Below are 18,326 nucleotides of genomic sequence, written 5' to 3'. Positions count from 1 at the left end.
CCCATGGGAGGGATTTCTACAAAATATTGGAGGCATCTGGGAATTTTTGCCCCTTCATCCAGAAGAGCATTTGTGGGGTAAGATACTGATGTTGGGGAGAGGCCGGGATCACTATCTCCAGTATAGGTATTGGATGGGGCGGAGGTTCGGGCTCTGTGCGGCCGTTTATGTTCCCCCTCCCCCCATGTCTTTATGGACCTTGTGCACTTGTACGGAGATGGGACATATGATTTACGTTCCACCTTGAAGACGTCAGTACTGCTATGGTGTATAATGTGGATTGTAATATGTGTTATTAGGATTGGTGTTGTGTTCTGCTCGTCAGTAAGGAGAGTTGGGGTTAATGATTGGGTCAAGTCCAGAGTGGGAAGGGCTAACGTGAAGGGATAAGGACAGTTTTAGAAGCAGACCTATGGTCCGACCAGTCAGCAGAAGTATGAACCTTAGTGTAGAGAGAGAAGTGACCGAAGAACAGAGTGATCAACCGAAGACGGGTCCTGCGACAGGACGCCTAGCAGTACGGCCCAGAGTTAATAACTTAGAGAGGTAGCGGAATACGAAAATGGTTGCACTCAATTGTGTTAAAGCATGTCAGTGTGATATACATGACGTGTGAATAGCAACATGGCTTTTGAAGTTTAGGAAAAATACACATGAGATGCTTAGCACAAAATTTGGCCAAACAATGTGAGCCCATCCACCATCGTCAAGGTAATCTCATGAATCGGATGGGTCCCTAACCTAACTGCCCAGTGTGAACACTTGCCTATGGCTAATCTCTTGGTAAAGCATACATTTATGGGAAGGTCGGAACCTGAGGTGATTAGATGTAATTAAAATCACTACGTGATGAAGGGCGGAGTGCTCAGTCAGAAAGCTAGCATACAAAGAACAGAAAACTGACGGCACATCAAGAACTAGTCTGAACAGGTGCATACCAAAAAACAGCTTACACATCATACAGCCGGCTCTGGTCCAACATGAATCGCCGATAAATCTCCTATCAGGACGAGACAGATAACGTTATGAACATGAACATCTATTGCCTATCTATTATCTATCTCTCTATTATCTATATATTTATTTCTCTATCTATTTATCTATTATCTATCTATTATCTATCTAACTATTGTCTATTTATTATCTATATATCTATTATTTGTGTATCTATTATGTATCTATTATCTATCTATCTATCTATTTTCAATCTGTTATCTATCTATCTATCTAGAAATCCAAAAATCAGAGGCAGCACACCATTTGTAGTGAAAAAAGAGCTACTTATTAAATAGCTCTTTTTCCACTACAAATGGCGTGCTGCCTCCAATTTTTGGATTTCTGCATTTGAGGTTTGGTATTTGCCTGGGGGGGGCTTTACACCCAGATTCTCCTTTTTCTGTGCTGCTCTAATTTTTCCTGTTTTTTTTAATCTATCTATTATCTATCTATCATCTATTATCTATCTATCTAGCTATTATGTATTATCTATCTATCTGTCTATCTATCTATATAGAAATATATAGGTTTACATGAGTAAGTGGTTGATTTCCATTGCTTGTATTCATAGTTTCCCTATTTTCTCCTCTTTTTCATGTTTGTCTCTGATGACATCCCTGCTTCACTTCTTTCGCAGTCTCCCAAGGTAGGTGGTCCGTGCCTTATATAGGGGGTTATCCTATATACATCAGTGGGCCCAATGGCGATGGTTTTTGTCATATGTCGCAACTTTGAATGATAAGAAAAAGGGATATGTGGCGCCCTGAGGGTTCAGTCGCCACAGAGGTACTGCACCTCCTCCTGAGGTGTGGTGCCCCACCATCCAGGTAAGGTGGAGACACCTGACCACGCTCCAACACCTGCATCCCACACAACACAGTAGTGTAGCAAAGCACCCTTTGGTGGCTCCCTGCTTGGAACACAAAGAGTGCTGGGAGGTGGGTGGAGTTTAGATAGCATCAAAAGAGCGGGAAGAGTTTAGGATTTGGTTAATCAGTCAGGGAGAAGCTCCCCTGAGTGGGATGGATGAAGGAAGTGCTGCAGCCGACCTCAGTGACCTGGGTCCGCTGGCACAGGAAAGATACATTGATAGAAAGCCTGACTCTCTCCATAAGAAGGAAGGATTTGTACGGAATGTAAGGAGAGGAGGACTAAGGATTAGGGTTAGAGCAGTACCCATCCCAAGTTCACAGCGCAAGGCCGGGGTCCGGTCCCCGAGGTTGTACGGATACTAATGGTCCTGCGACAGACACCGGAGGAATAGAAGTTGTCACCACTTTATTCCCACACCAGACTTGGGGGCACAACAGCAACAATAGTGAGCCGGGAATTGGTAGCAAGGAGTCCCCGAAGCAGGCTACAGCTGTCTGCCGTACAAGTAGAGTTCATAGGAACATCTGACAGGAGGAACTCCAGTGTAACTCAGTACTGTGAGTACTTCACTAAAGGCGCTAAGAGGGAGACGTTCAGAAAAGGCACATATGTTGGTAGAGTGTTGGAACGGAGTACTTCATCTTGCCTGGAGGTTGGCTGAGCTCCTGGCCCGGAGGACACGGCACGGATGCGGGCACCTGTATGCACAACAGACTGTGAGTAAAGCTTTGGAACTACATGCTCTGGTGTCCTCCGCTTATTCCTGCGCCAACCCACTCAGCACTGCTACATCTCTGTGCCGGACACTACACCCTCTCCCTCAACACCTATCTTCACCTACTCTTCCCTGGGACTACAGCCCTGCCTGTGGAGGGCTACACCACCATTGCTGCACCCCACCATCTGTCCCAGATGATCTGTCTGCAGCGTCGGCTTAACATCTTCATTACCGAATACCACAGGTGGCGTCACGAATCATTTACTCATAAACTGTATTCCATCACTCTTAACCCCTTTTCACAGTGGACGCCCAGGGCCACGGTCCGGGTCACAGCTACCGTGACATCTCCCATTGAAATCCACCGGGTTCCGAGTACCCCGCCTTCCCTGGCGAACCCTGGGGGCGATACAGACACGCATGGCAATTTTTATTTTGTGCTAAACCCACACCATAGGCTCGCCCAGCACACCTTGCCTGTGTCCTGCTCCTATTCTCCACTGCCAGCCATGAGACCCAAAAGTCCGGGCAGGACGTTCTGCCTTTACACAGACTCAATGGTGGAGGAAGGACCTGTCGGCTCCCTGCTCCACCGTTATATTCAGCTATATCTGTGCCCTGGGGACATCCCCCCGATCTCCAGGGACCGCAGCATAGTTCCTCTATTTATCTACTGTATCTATTTATCCTATTTCCAAAGTAATCCTCTTATATTGTTATTTTCAGGCTATAAGGAACAAGGCATTCCCCAGCAGCTGTAACCATGACTTGTCTCATGTCGGATCGGTCAGGGACATTTTTCCATGCGAATGTCTTTTTCTAGAACAGTTGTAAATAAATGGAGAAGACACAGAAGGACGCTCAATGGCGGATGTACATAAAGGAGACCAGTAATGTGCCGACAGATACCAGGTTGGTCGCCTGGAACCTACAACAACCATGGAGGAACGTTCTGTGTTGCCCCCACAGTCATTATAACCTCAGTTCACTATTCAATTTTGGAAACGTTTTGGTGCCGTCCATTCTCCCAACCCAAGATGTCCATTCCTTGTCCTCCATGTTTGTGTTTGGACCAAATGGTGAAGGTGAAGGAGATAGAAATTCAGAGAAAGTCAATGATGAAGTGGCATGTGGCTCGGTATCACTCTACGTGGGTCGAGAGTGATGTGTTCAGCATTTATTGGATCCTCAAACCTTAGGACACGGGTCCATCAGCCATTATTCACATGGATGTCGGAGCCAACATGTCGGAATTTTCTGTGTTTCCAAAAGAACTTTCTATAGTAAAGATCCAGAATTTTTATTGGTGTTCCTTCTTGTAAATATGAGATATTTCTATGTCCCGGAGTACAGGACAGAACATTGTGCTCGGTTTGGAGGTTCAGACCCATAGATTAATTCTATTTGTTGTGAAACAGACTTTTGTTAAAAATTTTGCAAACATTTTTGAGAGTAAATTTTTACGATGACATAACAATCCGGGGCCGACACCGGGGACTGGGGGGTGTAGGGTTATAATCTGAGGAAACGTGCTCTACAGTTGTCAATCTGATGGTTAGTGACGCAGGACCCAAGGGCATCCAAAGACCCCCAGACACCTGGAGATAGCCCTGTGTGGACATGCACATCCTCTCTCTCCAGTGGGCACGGTCTTATTGGTGTGAGGTCGCGGCTGAGAGGCATCTCAACCAATCAGAGGGCAACGTTTTAACTTAAAGATGGCGTTCATAGTAATGTAATGACCCGCGTAACAATGACAATGTACAAGATGTGCAGTGGAGGCGATACCCGGAGGGCGTCCACTCGGAATAGTCTTCCCCGGGTCAAAGAGCGACCAGAGGCCGGACCTGCAGGTTGTCACATCTGGTTATTGTCACGAAAAAAAGATGATTAAACTCAATATGAAAAGTAAAGTTAGTTCTATGTTAGTTTAGGAGACAGTATCACAAATGAGAACTTAGATACAGCAGATAGTAGCACATGAAAAGTTTAGATACAGCAGATAGCACACTAGAGGTTTAGATACAGATAGTAGCCCACAAGAGGTTTAGATACAGCAGTTAGTAGCGCACAAGAGGTTTAGATACAGCAGTTAGTAGCGCACAAGAGGTTTAGATACAGCAGTTAGTTGCACACGAGGTTTAGATACAGCAAATAGAATCAAATGAGAGGCGTAGATACACAGGTCAGCAGACAGTATCACACATAATGGGAGCAGATACACCAGCTGAGATGACAGTATCATACATGATAGGCTTAGATACACCCGCTGACACAACAGTATTGCATATGAGGCATAGATACACCAGCGGAGGTGACAGTATCACACAAGATAGGATTAGATACAGCAGTATTTTAACCATGTCTAATTTGATCATATGTGATACTGTCTGCTGAGTTGTGTATCTAATCCTATCCTGTGCGATACTGTGTGCTGAGCTGTGTATCTAATCCTATCCTGTGCAATACAGTGTGCTGAGCTGTGTATCTAATCCTCTCCTGTGATACTGCCTGCTGAGCCTTTTATCTAATCCTCTCCTGTATGATACTGCCTGCTGAGCTGTGTATCTAATCCTATCCTGTGTGATACTGACTGCTGAGCCGTGTATCTAATCCTCTCCTGTGTGATACTGTTTGCTGAGCCGTGTATCTAATCCTATCCTGTGTGATACTGACTGCTGAGCCGTGTATCTAATCCTCTCCTGTGTGATACTGTGTGCTGAGCCGTGTATCTAATCCTATCCTGTGCAATACAGTGTGCTGAGCTGTGTATCTAATCCTTTCCTGTGATACTGCCTGCTGAGCCTTTTATCTAATCCTCTCCTGTATGATACTGCCTGCTGAGCTGTGTATCTAATCCTATCCTGTGTGATACTGACTGCTGAGCCGTGTATATAATCCTATCCTGTGTGATACTGACTGCTGAGCCGTGTATCTAATCCTCTCCTGTGTGATACTGACTGCTGAGCCGTGTATCTAATCCTCTCCTGTGTGATACTGACTGCTGAGCCGTGTATCTAATCCTCTCCTGTGTGATACTGTCTGCTGAGCCGTGTATCTAATCCTCTCCTGTGTGATACTGACTTCTGAGCCGTGTATCTAATCCTCTCCTGTGTGATACTGACTTCTGAGCCATGTATCTAATCCTCTCCTGTGTGATACTGACTGCTGAGCCGTGTATCTAATCCTCTCCTGTGTGATACTGACTGCTGAGCCGTGTATCTAATCCTCTCCTGTGTGATACTGTCTGCTGAGCTGTGTATCTAATCCTATCCTGTGTGATACTGACTGCTGAGCCGTGTATCTAATCATCTCCTGTGTGATACTGACTGCTGAGCCATGTATCTAATCCTCTCCTGTGTGATACTGACTGCTGAGCCGTGTATCTAATCCTCTCCTGTGTGATACTGACTGCTGAACTGTGTATCTAATCCTCTCCTGTGTGATCCTGACTGCTGAGCCGTGTATCTAATCCTCTCCTGTGTGATACTGACTGCTGAGCCATGTATCTTATCCTCTCCTGTGTGATCCTGACTGCTGAGCCGTGTATCTAATCCTCTCCTGTGTGATACTGACTGCTGAGCCGTTTAACTAATCCTATCCTGTGTGATACTGACTGCTGAGCTGTGTATCTAATCCTATTCTGTGTGATACTGTCTGCAGAGCCTGTATCTAATCCTCACCTGTGTGATACTGACTGCTGAGCCGTGTATCTAATCTTATCCTGTGTGATACTGACTGCTGAGCCGTGTATCTAATCCTATCCTGTGTGATACTGACTGCTGAGCCGTGTACCTAATCCTGTCTATTTTAGATGCAGTCGCTGCTCTGGTCTTCTCTCTGTGATCTGGGTCTACATTTTGGAATGAGGCCGTGGTGATGGAGGGGAACTTTCCCATGAACTTTGTGTGGAGTGAAGTCCTCGCTGCCTGTGTGAATGTCACAAGCAGCCACAATGGAGGATGTGTCAGGCCTGGTACCAGGCGGGGAGATGTGGGGAAGGCCGGGAGCAACCGAGCGCAGCCGTGTCTCCTGTCCTGGACGTCACCGCGGCTGCATAGCAACCAATTACAGCGTAGCTTTCACTTCTAAAGTTGCTTTAATAAAATGAAAGCTGCGCTGTGATTGGTTGCTGGTTTACAGCTCTGCCCACCATTCCCACACATAATCGTAGGTGTGGGATCGTCCCGTGACCTGCAGTATGGGATCTATAGCCGTGTATCTAAGGCCTGTTTCACACTTACGTTTTTTGTGTCAGTAGTCATCCGCCAAAAAGGCGGAGAACGGATCCGTAGCCGTGGAAACACCAACGGGAGCCACTGGACCATTGGTGCGCCGGGATCCGCCGATGAGGGAAAGTTAAAGGAACCGCGCTGAAATAAAAATACCGCCGATGTCGCAGGAAGAGGGCGGGCTATCGCGGGAATGTCAGCGGCAAATGGTCGAGATGAAGATGTCGGGTCGCCGCAATGTCGTTTGGGATATCGGCAGTCACGCGGTGAGGATCGGCAGTCACGCGGTGAGGAGAGAGACAGAGTTTTGTTCAGCAGCCACATTGGATTTAGGGTTAAATCTGTAGCGAAAGGCAAAAATCCGGATCCAGCCGCCAAAAAAACGTTGCATTGTCCGTCCTGTGATGTCAGCGGACGCCAACATTTTGGCGGATCCACAGAAATACGGATGGGACGGACGACCATCAGTCAAAATCCGCCGATAATGCAAGTCAATGGGGAAAAAACCGATCCGCCAAGAAAAATGGTGGATCCGGTTTTTTTTGCAAAACGGCGGATTTTGACTGATGGTGAAAAACTGATGTGTGAAACAGGCCTAAGGCAAATCTGTCCGTATCTAAGCCGTCTGAATTATGACACTGTATCCAAGCTATCATATCTCAGCTGTCAGTTACACCATGGCTCTGTATCTAATCTGTCAACTGTACTATAGCACTGTATCCAAGCTGTCAGATAGACAATGGCGGCGTATGTAAGCTGACAGATAATGGCAGTGTATCTAAGCTTACAGCTGTACTACAGCATTGTATCTAAGCTGTCAGACTATGACATTGCATCTAACCTGTAAAATAGCCTTACAAGCTGTTAGCTGTACCATGACACTATATGCAAGTTGTCAGATATACTTTGCCACTGTATCTAAGCTGTCAGACTATGGCATTGTATTTAAGCTGACAGCTTTACTATGGTAGTGTATCTAAACAGTTAGATATTCAAAATAGATGTATCTAAATTCATATCTACAGGGTGGGCCATTTATATGGGTACACCTAAATAAGATGGGAATGGTTGGTGATATCAGCTTCCTGTTTGTGGCACATTAGTATATGGGAGGGGGGGAAGCTTCAAGATGGGTGGTGACCATGGCGGACATTTTGAAGTCGGCCATTTTGGATCCAACTTTAGTCAGTGTATCTAAGCGGTCAGCTGTACTATGTCAGTGTACCTAAGCTCTCAGCTGTACTATGTCAGTGTATCTAAGCTGTCAGCTGTACTACGTCAGTGTATCTAAGCTGTCAGCTGTACTATGTCAGTGTATCTAAGCTGTCAGCTATACTATGTCAGTGTATCTAAGCTCTCAGCTGTCCTATGTCAGTGTATCTAAGCTCTCAGCTGTACTTAGTGTATCTAAGCTGTCAGCTGTACTATGTCAGTGTATCTAAGCTCTCAGCTGTCCTATGTCAGTGTACCTAAGATGTCAGCTGTCCTATGTCAGTGTATCTAAGCTGTCAGCTGTACTATGTCATGGTATCTAAGCTGTCAGCTGTACTATGTCAGTGTATCTAAGCTGTCAGCTGTACTATGTCAGTGTACCTAAGCTCTCAGCTGTACTGTGTCATGGTATCTAAGCTGTCAGCTGTACTATGTCAGTGTATCTAAGCTGTCAGCTGTACTATGTCAGTGTACCTAAGATGTCAGCTGTACTATGTCAGTGTATCTAAGCTCTCAACTGTTCTATGTCAGTGTATCTAAGCTCTCAGCTGTACTATGTCAGTGTATCTAAGCTGTCAGCTGTACTATGTCAGTGTACCTAAGCTGTCAGCTGTACTATGTCAGTGTACCTAAGCTCTCAGCTGTACTGTGTCATGGTATCTAAGCTGTCAGCTGTACTATGTCATGGTATCTAAGCTGTCAGCTGTACTATGTCAGTGTGCCTAAGCTGTCAGCTGTACTATGTCAGTGTACCTAAGCTGTCAGCTGTACTATGTCATGGTATCTAAGCTCTCAGCTGTACTATGTCATGGTATCTAAGCTGTCAGCTGTACTATGTCAGTGTACCTAAGCTGTCAGCTGTACTATGTCATGGTATCTAAGCTCTCAGCTGTACTATATCATGGTATCTAAGCTGTCAGCTGTACTATGTCAGTGTGCCTAAGCTGTCAGCTGTACTATGTCAGTGTACCTAAGCTGTCAGCTGTACTATGTCATGGTATCTAAGCTCTCAGCTGTACTATGTCATGGTATCTAAGCTGTCAGCTGTACTATGTCAGTGTACCTAAGCTGTCAGCTGTACTATGTCATGGTATCTCAGCTCTCCCTTGCACTATATCAGTGTATCTAAGCTGCCAGCTGTGCCGTGGTACTGTATATAAGCTGCCCGGTGTACATATACTGTATATAGCGTTTTGTATGGCCCCCACCTCAGTAGCGCATGGGAGTTGTGGTTTTTAATGTTTTTAAACTAAATCCTGAATGTGGAAACTTTTCTTTTGTATTTAATAAATGGTTTCTGTGATATTTCATCGCGTCTGTTGTAACTGGCGAGAAACCCACAGATCCAGCGAGCGGGGCGGCCGCCCATAACATCCATCGCAGCGGGTGTATGAAATATTGGGGTCTCCCAAGGCGGCACAAATACCTGATTATTAACCCTCCTGGACTCCTGGATGGACCCCGGGAAGACGGCGACCGGCATCTCCCTGTAACACACAGAATTATAGATCTGACATCAGTTGCTTGCTGATGGTTTCCAGGGGGGGGGGGGAGTAGATATTGATGTTACTATTTTGCTGAAAGTTGAACAAACAGAAAAGCAGCAAATTTACAAATGAACGGAGGCTCGCCTTTACTTGTTACATTTATTGCAGAGTTTTTATTGGTCACACAATTTTGACGAATGAAGTCTATGGGACAGATGTGGGATCAGTTTCTTATATTATTATCAGATTTGTGGCATAAAAAGAAAAATATGTTGCCCAAGCTCGACAAACAGCAGGACACATCCTGTGATAGCGCATTATTGCCTGGTTTTCAGCAACAATGTCCAGGGAGGGCAGACGGAAGCCCCTCCAACCACGAGCTGCTCATGATGTAGATACTGGGGGCAACACAGCAGCGCAAGATGAAGAGGGCATCTTCATCATCCTCAGTTTTAGCCACAGGGAACAATCAAAGTGAAGTCATTTTTAAACAGTTTTACTGGGAATTTAAACTAAGATAATACCAACATAGACAGTGGGTACGGAAAGTGTTCAGACCCCTTTAAATTTTTCACTCTTTGTTTCATTGTAGCCATTTGGTAAATGGAAAAAAGTTCATTTTTTTCTCATTAATGTGCACTCTGCAACCCATCTTGACGGAAATAAACAGAAATGTAGAAATTTTTGCAAATTTTTTAAAAAACAAAAACTGAAATATCACATGGTCATAAGTCTTCAGCCCTCAGCCCCTTTGCTCAGTATTGAGTAGACGCACCTTTTGAGCTAGTACAGCCATGAATCTTCTTGGGAATGATGCAACAAGTCTCTCACCCCTGGATTTGGGGATCCTCTGCTATTCTTCCTTGCAGATCCTCTCCAGTTCCGTCAGGTTGGATGGTGAACGTTGGTGGACAGCCATTTTCAGGTCTCTCCAGAGATGCTCAGTTGGGTTTATGTCAGGGCTCTGGCTGGACCAGCCAAGAATGGTCACAGAGTTGTTGTGAAGCCACTCCTTTTGTTATTTTAGCTGTGTGATTAGGGTCATTGTCTTGTTGGAAGGTGAACCTTCGGCCAAGTTTCGGGTACAGAGCACTCTGGAAGAGGTTTTCATCCAGGATATCTCTGTACTTGGCTGCATTCATGTTTCCTTCAATTGCAACCAGTCGTCCTGTCCCTAAGGCTGAAAAACACCCCCATAGCATGATGCTGCCACCACCATGCTTCACTGTTGGGATAGTATTGGGCAGGTGATGAGCAGTGCCTGGTTTTCTCCACACATACCGCTTAGAATTATCACCAAAAAGTTCTATCTTCGTCTCATCAGACCAGAGAATCTTATTTCTCATAGTCTGGGAGTCCTTCATGTGTTTTTTTAGCAAACTCTATGCAGGCTTTCATATATCTTGCACTGAGGAGAGACTTCCGTTGGGCCACTCTGCCATTAAGGCCTGACTGGAGGAGGGCTGCAGTGATAGTTGATTTTATGGAACTTTCTCCCATCTCCCTACTGCATCTGTGGAGCTCAGCCACAGTGATCTTGGGGTTCTTCTTTACCCCTCTCACCAAGGCTTTTCTCCCACGATTGCTCAGTTTGGCTGGACGGCCAGGTCTAGGAAGACTTCTGGTGGTCCCAAACTTCTTCCATTTAAGGATTATGGAGGCCACTGTGCTCTTAGGAACCTTGAGTACTGCAGAAATTTGTTTGTACCCTTGGCCAGATCTGTGCCTTGCCACAAATCTTTCTCTGAGCTCCTTGGCCAGTTCCTTTGACCTCATGATTCTCATTTGGTCTGACATGCACTGTGAGCTGTGAGGTCTTATATAGACAGAACTTGATTTGTAAAGGCACACACCTATCAGTTTAATCAAACACAGCTGGACTCCAATGAAGGAGTAGAACCATCTCAAGGAGGATCACAAGGAAATGGACAGCATGTGACTTACATATGAGTGTCTGCGCAAAGGGGCTGAATACTTATGACCATGTGATATTTCAGTTTTTCTATTTTATTAAATTTGCAAAAATTTCTACATTCCTTTTTTTCAGTCAAGATGGGGTACAGAGTGCACATTAATGAGAAAAAAATGAACGTTGTTGAATTTACCAAATGGCTGCAAAGAAACAAAGAGTGAAAAATGTAAAGGGGTCTGAATACTTTCCGTACCCGCTGTAGTTAACATAATATAGCCATATAGTGCTAATCATAAAGCTGTGCTATTTATCCAGTACATGGCTGTATTATGTTAGCAGCTATATCGTTAAGTTATAGTGTTAAGATAATACAGCCATGCGGTGTGAAAGTAATGCAGCCATATTATTATTATTATTATTATTTCTATAGCGCCATTGGTTCCATGGTGCTGTACATGAGAAGGGGTTACATACAAATTACAGATATCACTTACAGTAAACAAACTAACAATCACAGACTGGTACAGAGGGGAGAGAGGACCCTGCCCTTTCGGGCTTACATGCTACAGGATGGTGGGGAAGGAGACAGTAGGTTGGGGGATTGCAGCAGTTCCGGTGTTGGTTGAGGTGATATCTCCGGTAGTGGTGATACCATATGGTGTTAAGATAACACAATCGCATATTGGTAAGATAATACAGCGATACAGTGCTGATACTGGAACTCCACATATTCCTAAGATAATACTACTACGAAGTATTAACATAATACTGCCAGAGTTAAGATAATAGTGCCATATATTGTTAAGATAATACCACTATATAGTACTGAGGTAAGAACACCCCCTATAGCTAGGATAATACTACCATGAAGGGTTAATATAAACTGCCAGATAATACTAAGATGATACTATCATATAGAGCTAAAATAATGGTGACATAATAAGTGCTCAAATAATACTAACATATATTGCCCAAGTAACACGCAGCATCTGAATTATATTAATGAATTAATGCTGTGTGGTCTTCAGTTGCTCTTGGAGATTCCATCATGGAGGGTTCTAAGAAAGCGGCAGGTCTGGTCCATCGCCATAAACCAGTCCAACCTATACTTCTAATGTTAGGAGACAGAGGTACTGCTGCCAAAGTGTTTAATTGTGGAGCCAGCGCTTATCATGGAAGAAGATTCATCCCAATGTTGCTCTTCTAATTTTGTTTTCCCTCTCAGAGTCTCATTAATTTATTATGTTTTAAAGCTGTGAGAAATCCTGAAAAGATCACAGAGGTCTCCTTATTACCCAGCAATTACTGTGCCGCTGCTCACAACACAAGCTGCTATTAAAATGTAGTGGCCGACACTAAAAAAATACATTTACACCTCATCTATGTGTCGGGAGGATGAAACAAGCAAACCTTTGTGATGTCAAAACCAGAGAGCAGGATTCAATACAACAGAAATACTTCATGGTATGTACAGTGGCAAAGACAGGCGTCAGGGCAAAGGAGTAGAATCTGGGCAAGATGTTGGAGAAAGTCTAGGAACCAATTGAGGGAGCACTGTGTACAAGAATATAACTGCTATAATACTGCTCCTATGTACAAGAATATAACTGCTATAATACTGCTCCTATGTACAAGAATATAACTGCTATAATACTGCTCCTATGTACAAGAATATAACTGCTATAATACTGCCCCTATGTACAAGAATATAACTACTATAATACTGCTCCTATATACAAGAATATAACTACTATAATACTGCTCCTATGTACAAGAATATAACTACTATGACACTGCTCTTATGTACAAGAATATAACTACTATAATACTTCTCCTATGTACAAGAATGTAACTGCCATAATACTGCCCCCTATGTACAAGAATATAACTACTATAATACTGCTCCTATGTACAAGAATATAACTACTATAATACTGCCCCCTATGTACAAGAATATAACTACTATAATACTGCCCTTATGTACAAGAATATAACTACTATAATACTGCTCCCTATGTACAAGAATATAACTACTATAATACTGCCCACTATGTACAAGAATATAACTACTATAATACTGCTCCTATGTACAAGAATATAACTACTATAATACTGCCCCTATGTACAAGAATATAACTACTATAATACTGCCCTTATGTACAAGAATATAACTACTATAATACTGCCCCTATGTACAAGAATATAACTACTATAATACTGCCCTTATGTACAAGAATATAACTACTATAATACTGCTCCCTATGTACAAGAATATAACTACTATAATACTGCCCACTATGTACAAGAATATAACTACTATAATACTGCTCCTATGTACAAGAATATAACTACTATAATACTGCCCCCTATGTACAAGAATATAACTACTATAATACTGCCCCCTATGTACAGGAATATAACTACTATAATACTGCCCCTATGTACAAGAATATAACTACTATAATACTGCCCCCTATGTACAAGAATATAACTACTATAATACTGCCCCCTATGTACAGGAATATAACTACTATAATACTGCCCCCTATGTACAGGAATATAACTACTATAATACTGCCCCCTATGTACAAGAATATAACTACTATAATACTGCCCCTATGTACAAGAATATAACTACTATAATACTGCCCCTATGTACAAGAATGTAACTACTATAATACTGCCCCTATGTACAAGAATGTAACTGCTATAATACTGCTCTTATGTACAAGAATATAACTACTATAATACTGCCCCTATGTACAAGAATGTAACTGCTATAATACTGCCCCCTATGTACAAGAATATAACTACTATAATACTGCCCCTATGTACAAGAATATAACTACTATAATACTGCCCCTATGTACAAGAATATAACTACTATAATACTGCCCCTATGTACAAGAATGTAACTACTATAATACTGCCCCTATGTACAAGAATGTAACTGCTATAATACTGCTCTTATGTACAAGAATATAACTACTATAATACTGCCCCTATGTACAAGAATGTAACTGCTATAATACTGCCCCCTATGTACAAGAATATAACTACTATAATACTGCCCCTATGTACAAGAATATAACTACTATAATACTGCTCTTATGTACAAGAATATAACTACTATAATACTGCCCCTATGTACAAGAATGTAACTGCTATAATACTGCCCCCTATGTACAAGAATATAACTACTATAATACTGCTCCTATGTACAAGAATATAACAACTATAATACTGCTCCCTATGTACAAGAATGTAACTGCTATAATACTGCTCCTATGTACAAGAATATAACTACTATAATACTGCTCCTATGTACGAGAATATAGCTACTATAATACTGCCCCCTATGTACAAGAATATAACAACTATAATACTGCTCCCTATGTACAAGAATGTAACTACTATAATACTGCTCCTATGTACGAGAATATAGCTACTATAATACTGCCCCCTATGTACAAGAATATATCTACTATAATACTGCTCCTATGTACAAGAATATAACTACTATAATACTGCTCCTATGTACGAGAATATAGCTACTATAATACTGCCCCCTATGTACAAAAATATAACTATAAAACTGTACACTACTCACACGTCTAGAGCACTGTATAGTATTTTTAAACCGTAGCACAGTTATGTATTATGTGGCAGTACCATTTATGCACCCTATATATATTTTTGGATTGTTTGGCAGTGCTTTTTTTGGCCCTGCTGAGGTAATATTATTTGGGTATTCTATGGCAGCATTATTATCCGCCTATATAGCAGTACTATTCAGAAAGAAAACAGCAGAATTAATTAGGCTTTTGTGCCTTAGGGCCCCGTCACACATAGCGACGCACCAGCGATCCCGACAACGATATGACCTTGTCAGGATCGCTGGTGTGTCGCTACATGATCGCTGGTGAGCTGCCAAACAGGCAGCTTCAGCAGCGATCAGCACCAGCGACATGCAGGTAACAAGCGACGCACGTTGCTTAGTTACCCACTGTGTACCTTAGTTACCAGTGTGCTGGTGCAGGGAGCTGGTATCTAAGGTACACATCGGGTTTCTAAGCGCTGCTGATCGCTGGTCTCACGCCTGTCACACGCAGCGATGCGTGCTGGCCAGCAGGAGACCAGCCATCAAAAAAATGTCCTGGCCATTCCAGGACGATCAGCGATACCGGCAGGGGGGCCGGCCGCTGGTAAGTGTCACACACAGCGATCTCGCTGGTGAGATCGCTGTTGCATCACAAAACTTGTGACTCAGCAGCGATCTCGCTAGCGAAATCGCTGTGTGTGACGGGGGCTTTATTGTTTTACAAAAACCTACGTGTATGGACGGGATGATCAGCCGACAAGACATAAGCACAATGAGGGAACCGAAAATGTTAATATTTTCTTGCGTGCTCTGCAAGGTCCTTGGAAATGGTAGGAAGGCGGCTGATCTCCGGAATGAGGTTCCTGCTGCCAGGAGGATAAATTAGTAGTGACAAGTCATCAGCGCCACCTTCCTACATAGACCTGATAAGTTCACAATGCCTGGAGGTGCCCCGCGCCACAGTCTCAGGGAGATGAAGAAGACAGGCACCTTCTCAGACATCCTCAGCCTGGGCTGCCTCGTGGTTAATAAGATATCCAGTACCGCCCGGCCGTATCCTTATCTAATGCATACTCTGTCCTTGATTTACTTGATATTTATCGTTAAGAATCTTTGCAACACATTTTATTTTATTATATCAATATATCTAAAATGCAAAATGAGACAGCTTTGCAAAGGGCCCTGATTAACAATCTACCATCTTGTGTACACAGCTTCTCTGCAGAGTCATGTGTCTCCATGTTTACAGACCCATTGTAGTCAGATTCTGAAGTCATGAATGTCCCCATTCTGTCTTATTGTCAGGGAATGTCGAAGAGCCAGAGATGGAGATTACTAGAGCAGGGGCGGGCATATCATTGGTGCAACCTGTGCAGCTGCAAAGGGGCCCAAGAGGGCCCTATATACGAAGGGATGGCACTATCCATAATAAGTGAATACACTATATACAAAGGGACAGCACTATCCATAAGAAGTGAGTACACTATATACAAAGGGACTGTGCTATACATAATAAGTGAGTACACTATATTCAAAGGGACTGTGCTATACATAAATGAGTGCACTATATACTAAGTGACTGTGCTATACATAAGTGAGTACACTATATACAAAGGGACTGTGCTATACATAAGTGAGTACACTGTATACTAAGGGACTGTGCTATACATAATAAGTGAGTACACTATATACAAAGGGACTGTACTATACATAAGTGAGTACACTGTATACTAAGGGACTGTGCTATACATAATAAGTTAGTACACTATATACTAAGGGACTGTGCTATACATAATAAGTGAGTACACTATATACTAAGGGACTGTGCTATACATAATAAGTGAGTACACTATATACTAAGGGACTGTGCTATACATACGTGAGTACACTATATACAAAGGGACTGTGCTATACATAAGTGAGTACACTATATACTAAGGGACTGTGCTATACATAATAAGTGAGTACACTATATACAAAGGGACAGCACTATCCATAAGAAGTGAGTACACTATATACAAAGGGACTGTGCTATACATAAGAGAGTACACTATATACTAAGGGACTGTGCTATACATAATAAGTGAGTACACTATATTCAAAGGGACTGTGCTATACATAACTGAGTGCACTATATACTAAGTGACTGTGCTATACATAATAAGTGAGTACACTATATACAAAGGGACTGTGCTATACATAAGTGAGTACACTATATACTAAGGGACTGTGCTATACATAATAAGTGAGTACACTATATACAAAGGGACTGTGCTATACATACGTGAGTACACTATATACTAAGGGACTGTGCTATACATAATAAGTGAGTACACTATATACTAAGGGACTGTCAGGAACACCGCACTGAACTTGCTCACTGAGCCAGTGCGCGTGTCCTGAGTAAAGCGAACAGTGCTCTAAGATACCTGTGGAGCGGGCAGCAGCCGAGTAGATGCGTACTTCAGAGTCGCAGGACCTGAAGCATGTGACTACTAGGGGCGTGGCCTAAACTACACAGAGCTAGGAGCTGCAAGATAACTCCTAGCAGGGTAACTGCGAGACAAAGTTACCAGGGGGCATAGACAGGGAGAATAGTCAGGACGTAGCCAGTAAGTCACACACAGAGATAGCTGCAAAGGTACAAGAGGGGCGAGCAGAGAGTAGTCAGGTCACAGGCAATGAGTCATACACAGAGATAATAACGCAGTACAAAATCAACAGGCAAACTCACAACGGGAAACAGAACTGGGTCAGAACCATATAAACAAGCTATAGCAACAAACCGGCACACAGGGGTCAGCACACTAGGCCAAAGGCAAAAGTATAACTGGCAGGGATTGAAGCTTCCCAGGGGTTTAAGAAGCTCTCCCAGAACCAGAAAGAGGCCACAATCATTAACATCAAAACCTGCACCGAGCTCGACATTAACCCCAGGTGTGCAGCTCAAAAACCTGCACTGGGATTATGACAGTACCCCCCTCTCAACGGGGGGCCTCTGGACCCCCAGGCTTCCCCAGGTACTTGGCATGGAAAGCCCGAACCAGGCGATCTGCATGTACCAAGCGAGCAGGGACCCATGAGCGCTCCTCTGGTCCATATCCCTTCCAGTGGACCAGGTACTGCAAAGAGCGGCGCACCCGCCGAGAGTCCACAATATGTCCGACCTCATACTCCAATTGACCCTTCACCAGCACTGGAGGAACAACAGGCTCGGAGTCCTCTTTGACAGATCCTGCGGGTTTCAACAGAGATTTATGGAACACATTAGATATTTTTAAGGAGGCGGGGAGAC

At 43.4% G+C, this 18,326-nt stretch overlaps 1 long non-coding RNA gene across 1 annotated transcript; it reads left to right on the top strand.

The window, feature by feature from the left end:
* The first annotated feature begins 1,249 nt into the window (after nt 1-1,249).
* LOC141060100 (uncharacterized) lies at nt 1,250-9,336 on the top strand. Its single transcript, XR_012222662.1, has 2 exons — nt 1,250-1,642; nt 3,314-9,336. It is a non-coding gene; the product is annotated as an uncharacterized lncRNA (long non-coding RNA).
* Nucleotides 9,337-18,326: the final 8,990 nt, after the last annotated feature.

This window comes from Dendrobates tinctorius, unplaced genomic scaffold, assembly GCF_039654945.1.
Source record: "Dendrobates tinctorius isolate UK_male_01 unplaced genomic scaffold, ASM3965494v1 ptg000232l, whole genome shotgun sequence".
Lineage (NCBI taxonomy): Eukaryota > Metazoa > Chordata > Amphibia > Anura > Dendrobatidae > Dendrobates > Dendrobates tinctorius.
Note: the sequence above shows the minus strand (reverse complement) of the source record. Positions and strands in the feature narration are given on the sequence as shown.